The 11,448-nt window shown below is 41.0% G+C and overlaps 1 protein-coding gene across 8 annotated transcripts in view; it reads left to right on the top strand.

Moving 5' to 3' along the window:
* The first annotated feature begins 46 nt into the window (after positions 1-46).
* The window catches only part of Stxbp4 (syntaxin binding protein 4), a 161,645-nt gene continuing 150,243 nt past the window's right edge, over positions 47-11,448 (top strand). For 6 of the 8 annotated variants that reach the window (XM_030245750.1, XM_006532736.4, XM_006532738.4 and 3 more), the window contains exon 1: positions 48-150. The gene's annotated coding sequence lies outside the window, so the exon portion shown is untranslated. Of the gene's footprint in view, positions 151-11,448 lie in introns of all 8 variants that reach the window. The other 2 variants (XR_388390.4, NM_011505.2) reach the window with 2 other exon arrangements.

The raw sequence follows: 11,448 nt of genomic DNA, 5'->3' as shown, positions 1-11,448 counted from the left end.
CGGAAAGAATGCCCGCCTGGCGGGGCCGCTGGCGAGATCTCGCGAGACCTCGCGAGTCTCGCGGTACCCGGCTTGAGCCTCCGCTGCTGCCTTGACTACCAGATTCCACAGTTAGCAGTGGCGCTACGGAGGCCGGGTGGCCCGAAGAGGGTAAGTTCGCGTTTTCTTGCTAAGTGACTGTGCCTCGCACTTTTGTTTCCTTGGGATGCTTCTTTAGTTTACTTTGCAGAAAATGCATTTGGGCCTTCGGCGTGCAAGCTCCTCACTGGGGCTTGTATCCCCATCTCCCCAAACTTCGCCAGCCTTTGTCTCGACCTAGCGGCCCCCAGCGGCAGCTCTGCCGCGGGGCTCTCACTTGGGGTTCGCTCAGCCCCGTTGCTTTCCGCCGCTGACTGAGCGCAGGCAAACCAACGTCCCTCTTTCTGGAACACTTAGTATGAGAACCGCCTTTCTCTCCAACACCCCGACCTGTGCATCTTCTCAGCCCCATGGGCAGATGTCTCCCACTGCGCTCATCACCCCTCTGCTGTTTACCCAGCAAAACCATTAGGTCAGACAGCCGCCGAAAAAACCAAGTTTGTTCAGAATAGAGGGACCAGGACAGGAGGGCCTTTAAAGGAGGGACTGAAGGAATAAAGACGTGCATCTTGCAGGCACAGACCCCTGGGAAATACGCTAAAGCTTTCTTCAGTTCTCTAAATGTTCCACAAACAAGGACCAATAAATATTAAATAGCACTGAGAGCAGATTCGGAGGTTAAGCATCAATGAATTTACACAAGTCTTGTCCTTGCATAAGTTTAATTTTAATATGACTTCTCCGTAACCTGATGGCCCTATTTCGTGAATGGAAATCACAGTAATTCAAGGAGGGTAAGAATATAATATGATTTTTGCCATTGCTTGAAGCATAGTAAGAATTTTATAAAAGTTAGGTCATTTCTTTTTCAAAATAATGGTTTGGTTTTATTAATTCTTTGAGGGTATTTTACTCTGTATTTGGGTCATATTCATCCCCTACTCCAGGCTCCTCCCAAAACTACCCCCCCCCCCACATTATTATTATCCAGAGTCCAGGCTGAAGGCGAACTAACTCATTGATGTGTTAGTCTGTGAGTGTGATCGGTGTGATCAATTGCACCATTAAAGAAAACTGACTTTCCTTCTTCCAGAAGCTGTAAGAAGCCAATAGCTCTCTCGTGCCCACCTTTCCACCTCCATAAGCTAGAGCTTATTTCTGATGGCCTCTGTGGGTCTAACTATCCCCACATTGTGGATTGGAACCGAAAACTGGAAGAGCTATCAGTCAATCAGCACGTATTCCTTGACTCTCACTGAGCCATACACCTTTTTAGTTTGCTGGGGACATTCCAAACTAAGTCAGGCACAATCACTTTTGTTATTGACTGCAGCCTCTACTGAAGGACTCAGAAAATAAATGTAAAATAAAGGAATTTCAACTAACAGTGTCTGCTATGAAACTAGCTGATGATGGCATGAAGTCATTGAGAGTGACAATGAGGAGGGTAAAAGAAGGTCTAAAGAGGTAAAAGAAGGTCTTCCTGGGGGTGACATTTGAGCCTACTCCCAAACTGTGAAAGAGCTACCCACGAGACAAAAATCTCACATCGTACACAAGTCCAGAGACAGAAATAAGTTGGATAGGATTGAATATCAACAAAGACAAACAACAACAAAAAAAACCAGGGTCCGTGTGGAGCGTGCAGAGCGAGCAGAGTTAACAGTGAAAGGAAATGGGGTCACAGCAGGTACAGACACCTGATACTACAGAGCTATTTCAGCCATGGCTAAGGGACAAAATGGGAGTGATCGGATATGATTTGATTCACACTGCAGGAAGAACATGATGTAAGTCACACGGTGAGAATGAGCAGGGCAAGGGGAAGCAGAAGTGAGGGGCATCTGCATGTTAGTGACAGTGGAGATGATGGCCTTGAAGAAGTAACTGAATAGTGGCCACAGCGCTGAGGGCTGTAGGCATCGTCTAGGACATCACTCTAGTAGGTGGTCACTGAAGTTACAGACTTCTCTTCTCCCATCTTGGTATGACAGTGTTTGGTCACCCTTTCCCTCTACATGTACTTTCATTCTGATACCAGATTGTCAACATTTTGCTCTCATTTTACTTTTCTTACTGCATAGACTCAAATTCCATATGAGGGGGCTGGAGAGGTGGCTCAGACCTTAAGAGCGTTTGCTGTTCTTGCAGAGGACCTGGCTTCTGTTTCCTGCACTCACCTAGGGACACAGAACTGTCTCTGACTTCAGTTCCTGGCTTCTTCTAGCTTCTTCAGGCACTGCACATACATGGCACCTACACGCAGACAATATACTTGTAAATGTTTTTAAAATCCTATGCTAATGCTAATGTGCTTAAAGCTAACAATATATTTCCTTCAACTATTTTCCCTTTCCAGCTATTGTTTCTCCATATTTTTCAAAACAGCTGTATAAATGTGTCAATAATAGGGTTGCAATCATGACTGCTTTCTTATTAATTGAAAGTGAATATCTGAGGAACAGCCATTTTGATAGCAGTAAAGTGATGTAGGTCTTTCTAGATTTCTCTTTTAATAAAATGAAATAGGTACCAATCCAATTCCTGTATGATAATGAAAAATAACAGCTCATGTATATAAAAGTGTTTTTGGATGGTAGCTAAAATGTTTCAATCTCCAATATTCACTTTGAAATGATTTAAAAGTTATATAAACATTGCAGAAATAATACGTTCCCAACTTATCCTTCACCTGGTTTCCAAGATCTTAAAGATCTCTGTACTCTTGGAGACGAGGGCAGACAGACGATATCCTGGAACTGTAAACTGGATCCTTGCATGAGTGTTGATTACAAGGACACAGCACAGGCATCCATCAAGTATTTAACATCAGCCCAATGCTGTGCTATCATAGCATAGTAATACCATGCGATCACCTTGGCCCATCATAGCAGCACACTTCAGAAACAGGTTACTCAACAAATGTATTATATTTCTGGAAGCTGGAGAACCAAGATCAAGGTGGTGGCTGATTTCTCATAAGGATTCTCTCTCACTTGTGGCAGACTTGTGTCCTCCCATGCCTGACAGGAGTCAGCAATCTTGCTGATGTCTTTCTTAAAGGAGCACTAACCCCTTCTGATCAGTCGGTTGTTCCACCATTATGTTCTCATTTAACCTTAATAGCTCTTTCACCATCTGAACAGAGCTCCACCAGGGCCAGGTTTTCAACCTGTGGGTTTTAAGGAATGTGCCAGTTCAGAACTTCACACCCTGGTGTCCAAGAACTCTGCTGAAATTAATACTGCGTATGCTGCTGTTTCCAACTTAGTTCTAGAATCTGGTCCAGGACGGCCCCTGGCTTCCAGTTGTCTTGCCCTTTAGTTTGCACCAGTGTGAAGCTGTTCTTTAGCCTTTCTCCATGGCCTTGAGATGTTTAACTACCTCATGGTTAATTGGTACACTATCCCTTGGTATGCATGTAAATGATTTTTGTTATGACTTTTTTTTGTTTTTGTTTTGTTTTGTTTTGTTTTTTTTGAGACAGGGTTTCTCTGTGTAGCCCTGGCTGTCCTGGAACTCACTCTGTAGACCAGGCTGGTCTCAAACTCAGAAATCCACCTGCCTCTGCCTCCCGAGTGCTGGGAATAAAGGCGTGTGCCGCCACTGCCCGGATTGTGTATGATTTTTATGAGCCTTTGTAGCAGCACAACTGAAGCAATGTGCCTGTCTCATTGAATTTCCTTAGGAGTCACATAGTGACATCCTGATTCATGACCAAGGTTTTTATCTCTTTACTGAGGTGTATCTTCAGGGATTTGTTTCTAGTTTTGTTGTTTAGAGTTAGGGTCTCCCAGAGAAACCCAGGCTGGCCTCAAACTCAAAAATCCTCCTGCATCAGCCTCCAGCACTACAATTACAGATGTATATCACCATACCTGGCCAAGTTTCTTTATTACAAGGGATATAAAAATTATTTTATGCTCATTAAGAAACAACTAATGTGGTTTGCGGGGAAAAGCTATTGGAACCATCTGTAAGACTGAGTATTACTCCTTAACACATTCTTTTTTCTTTTTCTTTCTTTCTTTTTTTTTTTTTTTTTTTGAGAGAATTACTATTTATGTATGCGAGTACACTGTCTTCAGGCACACTAGAAGATGGCATCAGATCCCATTACAGATGGTTGTGAGTCACCATGTGGTTGCTGGGACTTGAACTCAGGACCTCTGGAAGAGCAATCAGTGCTCTTAACCGCTGAGCCATCTCTCCAGTCCTCCTTAACACATTCTTAGTTGCTTCTGTGTTCCTGTCAATACAGACCCATTAATTCCTTTTCTGATGAAGGGGAGAATTTTCCTTTTCCATGATCCCCTTGCATTTTCCCTGACCTATCCTCAGCATCAGCCATTACTGCGGGAGTTTGGCCTCCTTTAGTGGAGGTTCATATTTAGAAATAAAGTCTGGGAAACAGAAGTAGTCGTTACTTCTAGACCTTCTCAACACAGAACTGGATGACTTGTATATATACTGTTATGGTTATGTATATGTGCCCAACAAGAAAAATAAGCTGCTATTTTGTTTAAATATATATTCTTAACTGTTTGTTCCCTTCAACACAAAGCAAATCTCCATAGCTGAGAACCTGGCCCCAAACATTTTGAGCTCACTTTTGCCTGGTATGTCAACTCAAAGAGTATGCTACATTTTGAGCAACATCTAAAAGCACAGTAGGACAAAATCAAAGAGGGCAGAGTCAAAAGAAAAGTGACCATTCAGCTTCTGGCAGTTCTGAAGACCTGGAGGGAGGAAGAAAAGCCATGTAGGAAGAGTTCAGTTCTGGAAACATAGTCCTTTTTCCTATCTCTCCCAAGTTCAGCCCTTACTGAGGCCAGTCTTTCCACTCTGTAAATAAAAAACAATAAACAAAACAAAAAGACAGACTCAGAGCACCGAAGTAATCTACAAACTTGCATAAGCTTATTCAGCTGGGTAGTATCAGACTTAGAGCTTAAGCTTAAAATGCTCGTGACTCTGTGCCTCTCAGTATTTTCTGCACCCTGTGTAGAAAACAGCTTTGCAGTGAACAGTGGCAGCAACGAAACACAACGATTTCCTTTTCAATGTCAGAGAAAGGTTCTTCTGCGTTGATTAAAATCATTACTGTGAGAAGGTTTCTCTATATAAGGTAGCACATGTTAAGATGATTTCTGAGCAAGAACAAACTAAAGCTAAATATAGATTGAAGTCAGAAAATGGTATGGAGACATGAGGTTATGGACCTTATATTATAATACAAGATTGACATGTACAGCTATAAGAATGATACAGTATTAGGAAATGCTGAAATTTATTTATTTTTTCTCTAAAGCCTTAAATGAATGCATAACCCTAGGCTATCCCTCCAGTGAGTCTGAGTGTGTTTGTGATACTGCATAAATCACTGTGGTAACTAATGCTGAGTAGTGTCCCACTGTGGATGGAATGTGAACTCCTTGAGCTAGTCGAACCCTGTTCTGAAGCCAGAAGTACAGTTACATAAAGCTGGAGTGACATTGAAGACTTGACATTTGGTGTCCAGTACCAGCAAAAACTAATTAAACCTGGTAAACTCCTTCTAGTTAGCTGTGCTCATATCCAGTTTCACATTTATACGGTAAAATAGTCATACAAACCTTTTGATATTCACATAATGTTGTCTAACCTGGTTGTTGGGTTTTCTGAAGATCTTAAAGATAATGAAAGTGTAGCTTTTAAGTTTGGTTTGCAGTTTTATATTTGTGTGTGTATTATTTATTCATTCACTAATTTTTCAAAACAGGATTTCTCTACATAGCATTGCTGTCCTGGAACTCACTCTGTAGACCAGGTGGGCCTCAAGCTCACAGATCTGCCTGGCTCTGCCACCCATACCCTGAGTACTGGGGTTAAAGGTGTGTGTCATCATGCCTGGATCATATTCTTCAATATTTCTGAAGTATAATATCATTGCAGCTTCCGCCTAAATATGCCGGCTACTGATCTGCATTTTCTAGTACTTTGATTGCCTAATAAAGTTCCTAGATTCATGCAGCAATGTGTAATAGCTAGCAATGATTTTAATAACATTAGCAGCTGTTTATTTTGGAGCTATTTATTATAATAATTGTGCACACAGTATGAAGGAATACATAGTTATATAAATAGTAAGAAAAATGAGTTGTAATTAGTTGGAACCAGGCTAGATCACCACTGTGTCCCAACTAGTGCATAGTGGTACCATAACGTTGCCTCAGGTTCTCTTGGGATCCTTCTGTCTTACTTTCTGACAGCTGCTTTTATGCCTTTTTGATGGACTGGTCCTTGTAAATAGTCTGTAATGAGCTTGTCTCAGTGACAGATCGGATGAAATGAAAAGCATTCATTAATATATACTCTTCATTCAATCACATCTATCATCACAATAAAGCCATCTTCATAGATATGTGGCTCATCCAGTTTATTCTACAGGACACTGTTCCTAAAATATCCCACTGTTTTAGATGGTCTTTGCACTTGATTTGAGTCTGCTTGTTTCTGTCCTGAATTTTTTTTATAGTCATTTAATGTAGAATCTTATGTTTTCATTGTATATTAGGCCTTGTTCTAGTTACTCCTGATCAAATCAGATATAGATATAGATATAGATATAGATATAGATATATGTGTGTGTGTGCATATATATATATATCCTCATATCCTCAAACTGTCATATCCTCAAACTGACTGTCATTCTGGCATGATTCATTCTAAGGAACAGTATACTTACTGGAGTAAGCAACATTAAAGGCGAAGGCACAAAACCAAGGGAAATGCAGAGAGCTGAGAGTCCAGCCTTAGCTGGGTAAAAACAGGGAGTAAAGTAAAAAGGCAAGTCTTGATCTCCCAGAAGTAGTCAAGCTATTCTTTGAACTAAAATAAGTCAAAGCTCCAAGCTCGTTACCTTTGTACAGTGAATCAGTGTAGAGCCTGGCTACTCTGCCCGTTCCTATCCTGTCTCCATTCACTATGGTCCAGCTGCACTTCTTCGTTATCTGTATGTACCCACATAACCATTTGTCTACTGTCTCTTCCCAGTCATGGCTGAGTAATTGTTGGTTCTTACCTACTTTAAATTCATGTTCCTTTGTCTAGTCTCCTTTGATATTACCTCTTAGTATCTGAAACAACTCATTTTATTGTAGCTGTTTATTTTCACCACTGATAGCAAAAATTTGTCTTGTTCACAAGGACAAAAATGTAGTCCATCCCCTATATGTGATTGACGTGTGGATCCCTGTGGAGGAGCATACAAATAAAAGCGAGCAGGAAGACGTTGGGGCTGTTTCAGGAGACTTGGCTGTGAAGACCTCATGGATCATAAAGCCCCAAAGTCCTTTTCTGAAGCATTTTCCGTTGTCTTCTGCAAGGGTTGGCTACGTGCAGATTCTTATGGGTCGGCCCCCTCAGGAAAAATGAGCAGCATTTCTGGGCTACTTGAATCCCTAGAAGAAAAAGAAAACTGCAGTAGCAGAACAAATACTGTCTTTGGATACTGACTAAAGGAGATAGTGAAAAACCTCTTTCGGTCGTCTTTCATATCTTGGCTTTATAAACATTTCACATTACTTAAAGAGGATCACCTAAGTAAAGTGAAAGGAGGCATTCCTAAATTCCTCCCACCCGTCAAGAGAGAGACGTAAGACAGGAGACAAAGTAAGAAACCGAGAACAAGCGCGATCACCCATGGAGGAGAGTAGTTTTCTTGAGTGAAAGCCACCATGCCAGTGTTCTTAAATAACCCATGGTTTATACATAGTTGATGCTGTTTTGAAGGTCTCTGCTGTGATGTGGTATGCAACCTGTGGCCTCTGTTTCCAAAGCTGTTCATTTCGTTTTTTCAAGTGCGGTTGGAACCTGTAGGTCTTACTTCACAAGGGACATTTATTTTCTAATATGAGGTTCAGTGATTCACTAAGTGATGGAAATTTCTTACCCATCTGTCAAATATATGTCAGACAATTTGGTTTGTAAACTAGGTAGTCAGCATCCCTGTGCCCTTGTTCTCTCTTGAAATGTCTGCAGAGTAAGGTAATGATGTTAACCTGCTGTTAAGGTTTGATCTTTTATTGTGTACTGTAATGCCAACTGTGGGCCCCCAAGACCTGGTTGCCTCAGAGACAAGAGAATCCACATGTAGACCCAAGTGACACTATGTGACCCTTCCCCACAAGTTATTTCTAATGGATGAATAAAAATGCTGACAGCCAATAGCTGGGCAGGTGAGACAGGCTGGGCAAGCCGGAGGTCAGGGAAGAACCACAAGGGAGAGAAGAAGGTGGAGGAGGAAGGAGAAGCCTTCATGGGTTAGGTGAGTTCATGAAAACATAGCCCTAAGGGCCGGCCAATTGGAGTTAAGAGCAGCCCAGATGAAACATAGTAAGTAATAACGGGGTTATTGATAGGAAAGTAGATTCTAATAGCATAGAGGGTAGATATCTATCTGCCCAGCTCTTGTGCTATTTAAGGCTTATTGTAAATATAAAGGTTGTACTTGTCATTTACCCAGGAACTAAATGGTCAAAGCCCAGGTATAAACGCCAGATTGGAGTAAAAATTTCTACAACAGTCTGCTTTTCCGACTCTGGTCCTCATAGATGACCTAATATAATGCTGTCCCATGCCAGACTCGTCTTAAGAGGCATGTATGTTTCAGAAACAAAATGTTCCTCCCACCCCACTCCCCACAAAGAAGCACAGGAGTATCTGTAATGTAACAACTACAACATGGGTGTGTTTGCTTTTCCACATATGGAGTAACTGGCCAAGTTAGTGACTTCTCAAATGTCTTGGCTATTTGGGCAGCAGAAGTGGAGCTCAGGCCTCTGGAACACACTCTTAGTTGCTGCACAATCTACATTGTCCTAGTTAGAGTCACTATTGCTATGATGAACTACCATCCCATTTACCTGTGAATTTCATGAAATTATTGTTTTTAATAGCTGAGTAGTACTCCATGGTGTAAATGTACCACATTTTCTGTATCCATTCCTCTATTGAGGGACATCTGGCTTCTTTCCAGCTTCTGGCTATTATAAATAAGGCTGCTATGAACATAGTGGAGCATGTGTCCTTGCTATATGTTGGAGCATCTTTTGGGTATATGCCCAGGAGTGGTATAGCTGGGTTATTAGGTAGAACTATTTCCAGTTTCCACCAGACTGATTTCCAGAGTGGTTGTACCAGCTTGCAATCCCACCAGTAATAGAGGAGTGTTCCTTTTTCTCCACATCCTCACTAGCATCTACTGTCACCTGAGTTTTTGATCTTAGCCATTCTGACTGGTGTGAGGTGGAATCTCAGGGTTGTTTTGATTTGCATTTCTCTAATGACTAAGGATGTTGAACATTTGTTTGGGTGCTTTTTGACCATTTGAGATACTTCAGTTGAGAATCTCTGTTTAGCTCTGTACTCCATTTTTAGTAGGGTTATTTGGTTCTCTGGGGTCTAACTTCTTCAGTTCTTTGAATATTTTGGATATTAACCCTCTATCGAATGTAGGGTTGGTAAAGATCTTTTCCTAATCTGTGGATTGCTGTCACAGGACTGCAGCAGAGTGCTAGCTTAACAACCCCTTTCATTGTTCATAATCATTTACTAATGTGTTAAGTTTTTACTTCAAAGGATATTTTATAAGCCATAGTTACCCTTTGTTTCTGTAGATATATATGACTAGTTAGCCACTAGTTAGATATACATGACTAGTTAAGTAGTTAGGTGTTAGGACACACTTCCATATAACTTTTTTTTAAGCCAGCCATGTTGTGCCCTGTATCTCTATAGTGCATTACTGGAAATGGCGTGTGAATCCCCTACCCCTAGTAGCACTTCTCCCCTATACCTGTGAAAACAGGAACAGTACTCTCCTTTAGGAAGAGCCCCAATTGAGCACCATTTCACTCAAGATAAACCCTCCCACTCAGTGGGAACTAACAAGCCCTAGTGTGTCAGTTGGAATAATCATATGCATCTTCAGAGACCTATTAAATGACCAGAAGTCTCTGGAAAAAAATTCTTTCTCAGGAGCTTAGGAAGTTATTGTGATTATCATCATTATTAGATTTCAGAGTCTTGCTATTAAACCAACAAATCTCTCCTTGACTGAGTTCACACTTTGTCCTTCCCTTCCCTTCCAGTGATCTTTGCACTGAGGGCAAACTGTTAGAAAGGCATTGGAGTTTCTTGACCTCACAGCTTGTGAAGTGTTTTGAGATGAATATAGAAGCACACTGTCAAGCAACGGTGGGAATTAGGTTCTGCTTACAAAGCTCATATGAGTATTCAAGATGTATTATTTTAATCTTTGCAATGACAGCAGAAAAAAACTAATGGTTTATGATAAGAAGAGTTTGTATGCCTGTGTGTGCTGAGGTGTTACAATGCACTTGTCTATAAATCAATATATTGCAGATGTGCAGTCTACAATGAAAAGGTGTATGTGTGGTGTGTGTGTGTGTGTGTGTGTGTGTGTGTGTGTGTGTGTGTGTGTACACTTGTGCTGCCTGCCATTAGTTGGCTTGCTAGGCGCTTTTTTCATTGAAAATGCTTAATCATTTATAGAACTTGAAGCAGGAGAGAGACTATTTCCTAGAAGATACTACAGTTATGCCTTTTGTCAGTTACGGAGTAGTTGGTATATGAGTATGTATTTGCCTGCATGTATGTGTTCATATGTATGTACATATATAAGTGAACATCCATGAGCGTGCACATGGGCATGGTGCGAGGGCCAGGGCTTCACAGTTGCCATCAGGTATCTTCTATTTCTCTACACTTTGTTTTTGAGACTAGATCTGTCACTAAAACTTGAACTCATAGATTTTTCTCTACTTGCTGGCCAGTGATACTCCAGCGATGCTCCAGTGAGCTCCAGTGAGCTCCTGTAGGCTTCATTGAGCTCCAGTGAGCCCCGGTGAGCTTCAGTGATGCTCCCTTCTCAAGCTCCCCTGCTCTGGGGTTACAGGTGCACTTGGCTTTTTACATGAGTGCTGGGGATGGAAGTCAGGCCCTCATGCTTGGTCCATCACATAGATCTTTAAAAAAAAAAAAGAAAACAAAGAAAGAATTTAAAAATTAACTTATAAAAGTATAAGATTGATATGAAGATAACTTTAGAGTCCCTGAGGAAGTACAAAAAAAATCAGCCAAGTTCTTTGACTGAAAATAACATTATAAAAACAAGTACTAATACCTTCATAATTTTTAAGTCTAGTATGATTTTCCAATAAATACCGTTGCTTTGTCTTTTCATTAAGGAAACTTTGAAGTTAATATGTACATATAAAATTCAAAACAGCTAGGAAAAGTTGGCTAGGGAGAACTTGTTTTACCAGATATAGGAACATATTATAAAGCCTTTATAATTTAAATAGA

The sequence above is a fragment of the Mus musculus genome, chromosome 11 (genome assembly GCF_000001635.26).
Source record: "Mus musculus strain C57BL/6J chromosome 11, GRCm38.p6 C57BL/6J".
In the NCBI taxonomy this organism is placed as follows: domain Eukaryota; kingdom Metazoa; phylum Chordata; class Mammalia; order Rodentia; family Muridae; genus Mus; species Mus musculus.
This window is presented reverse-complemented; position numbering and strand designations above follow the sequence as displayed.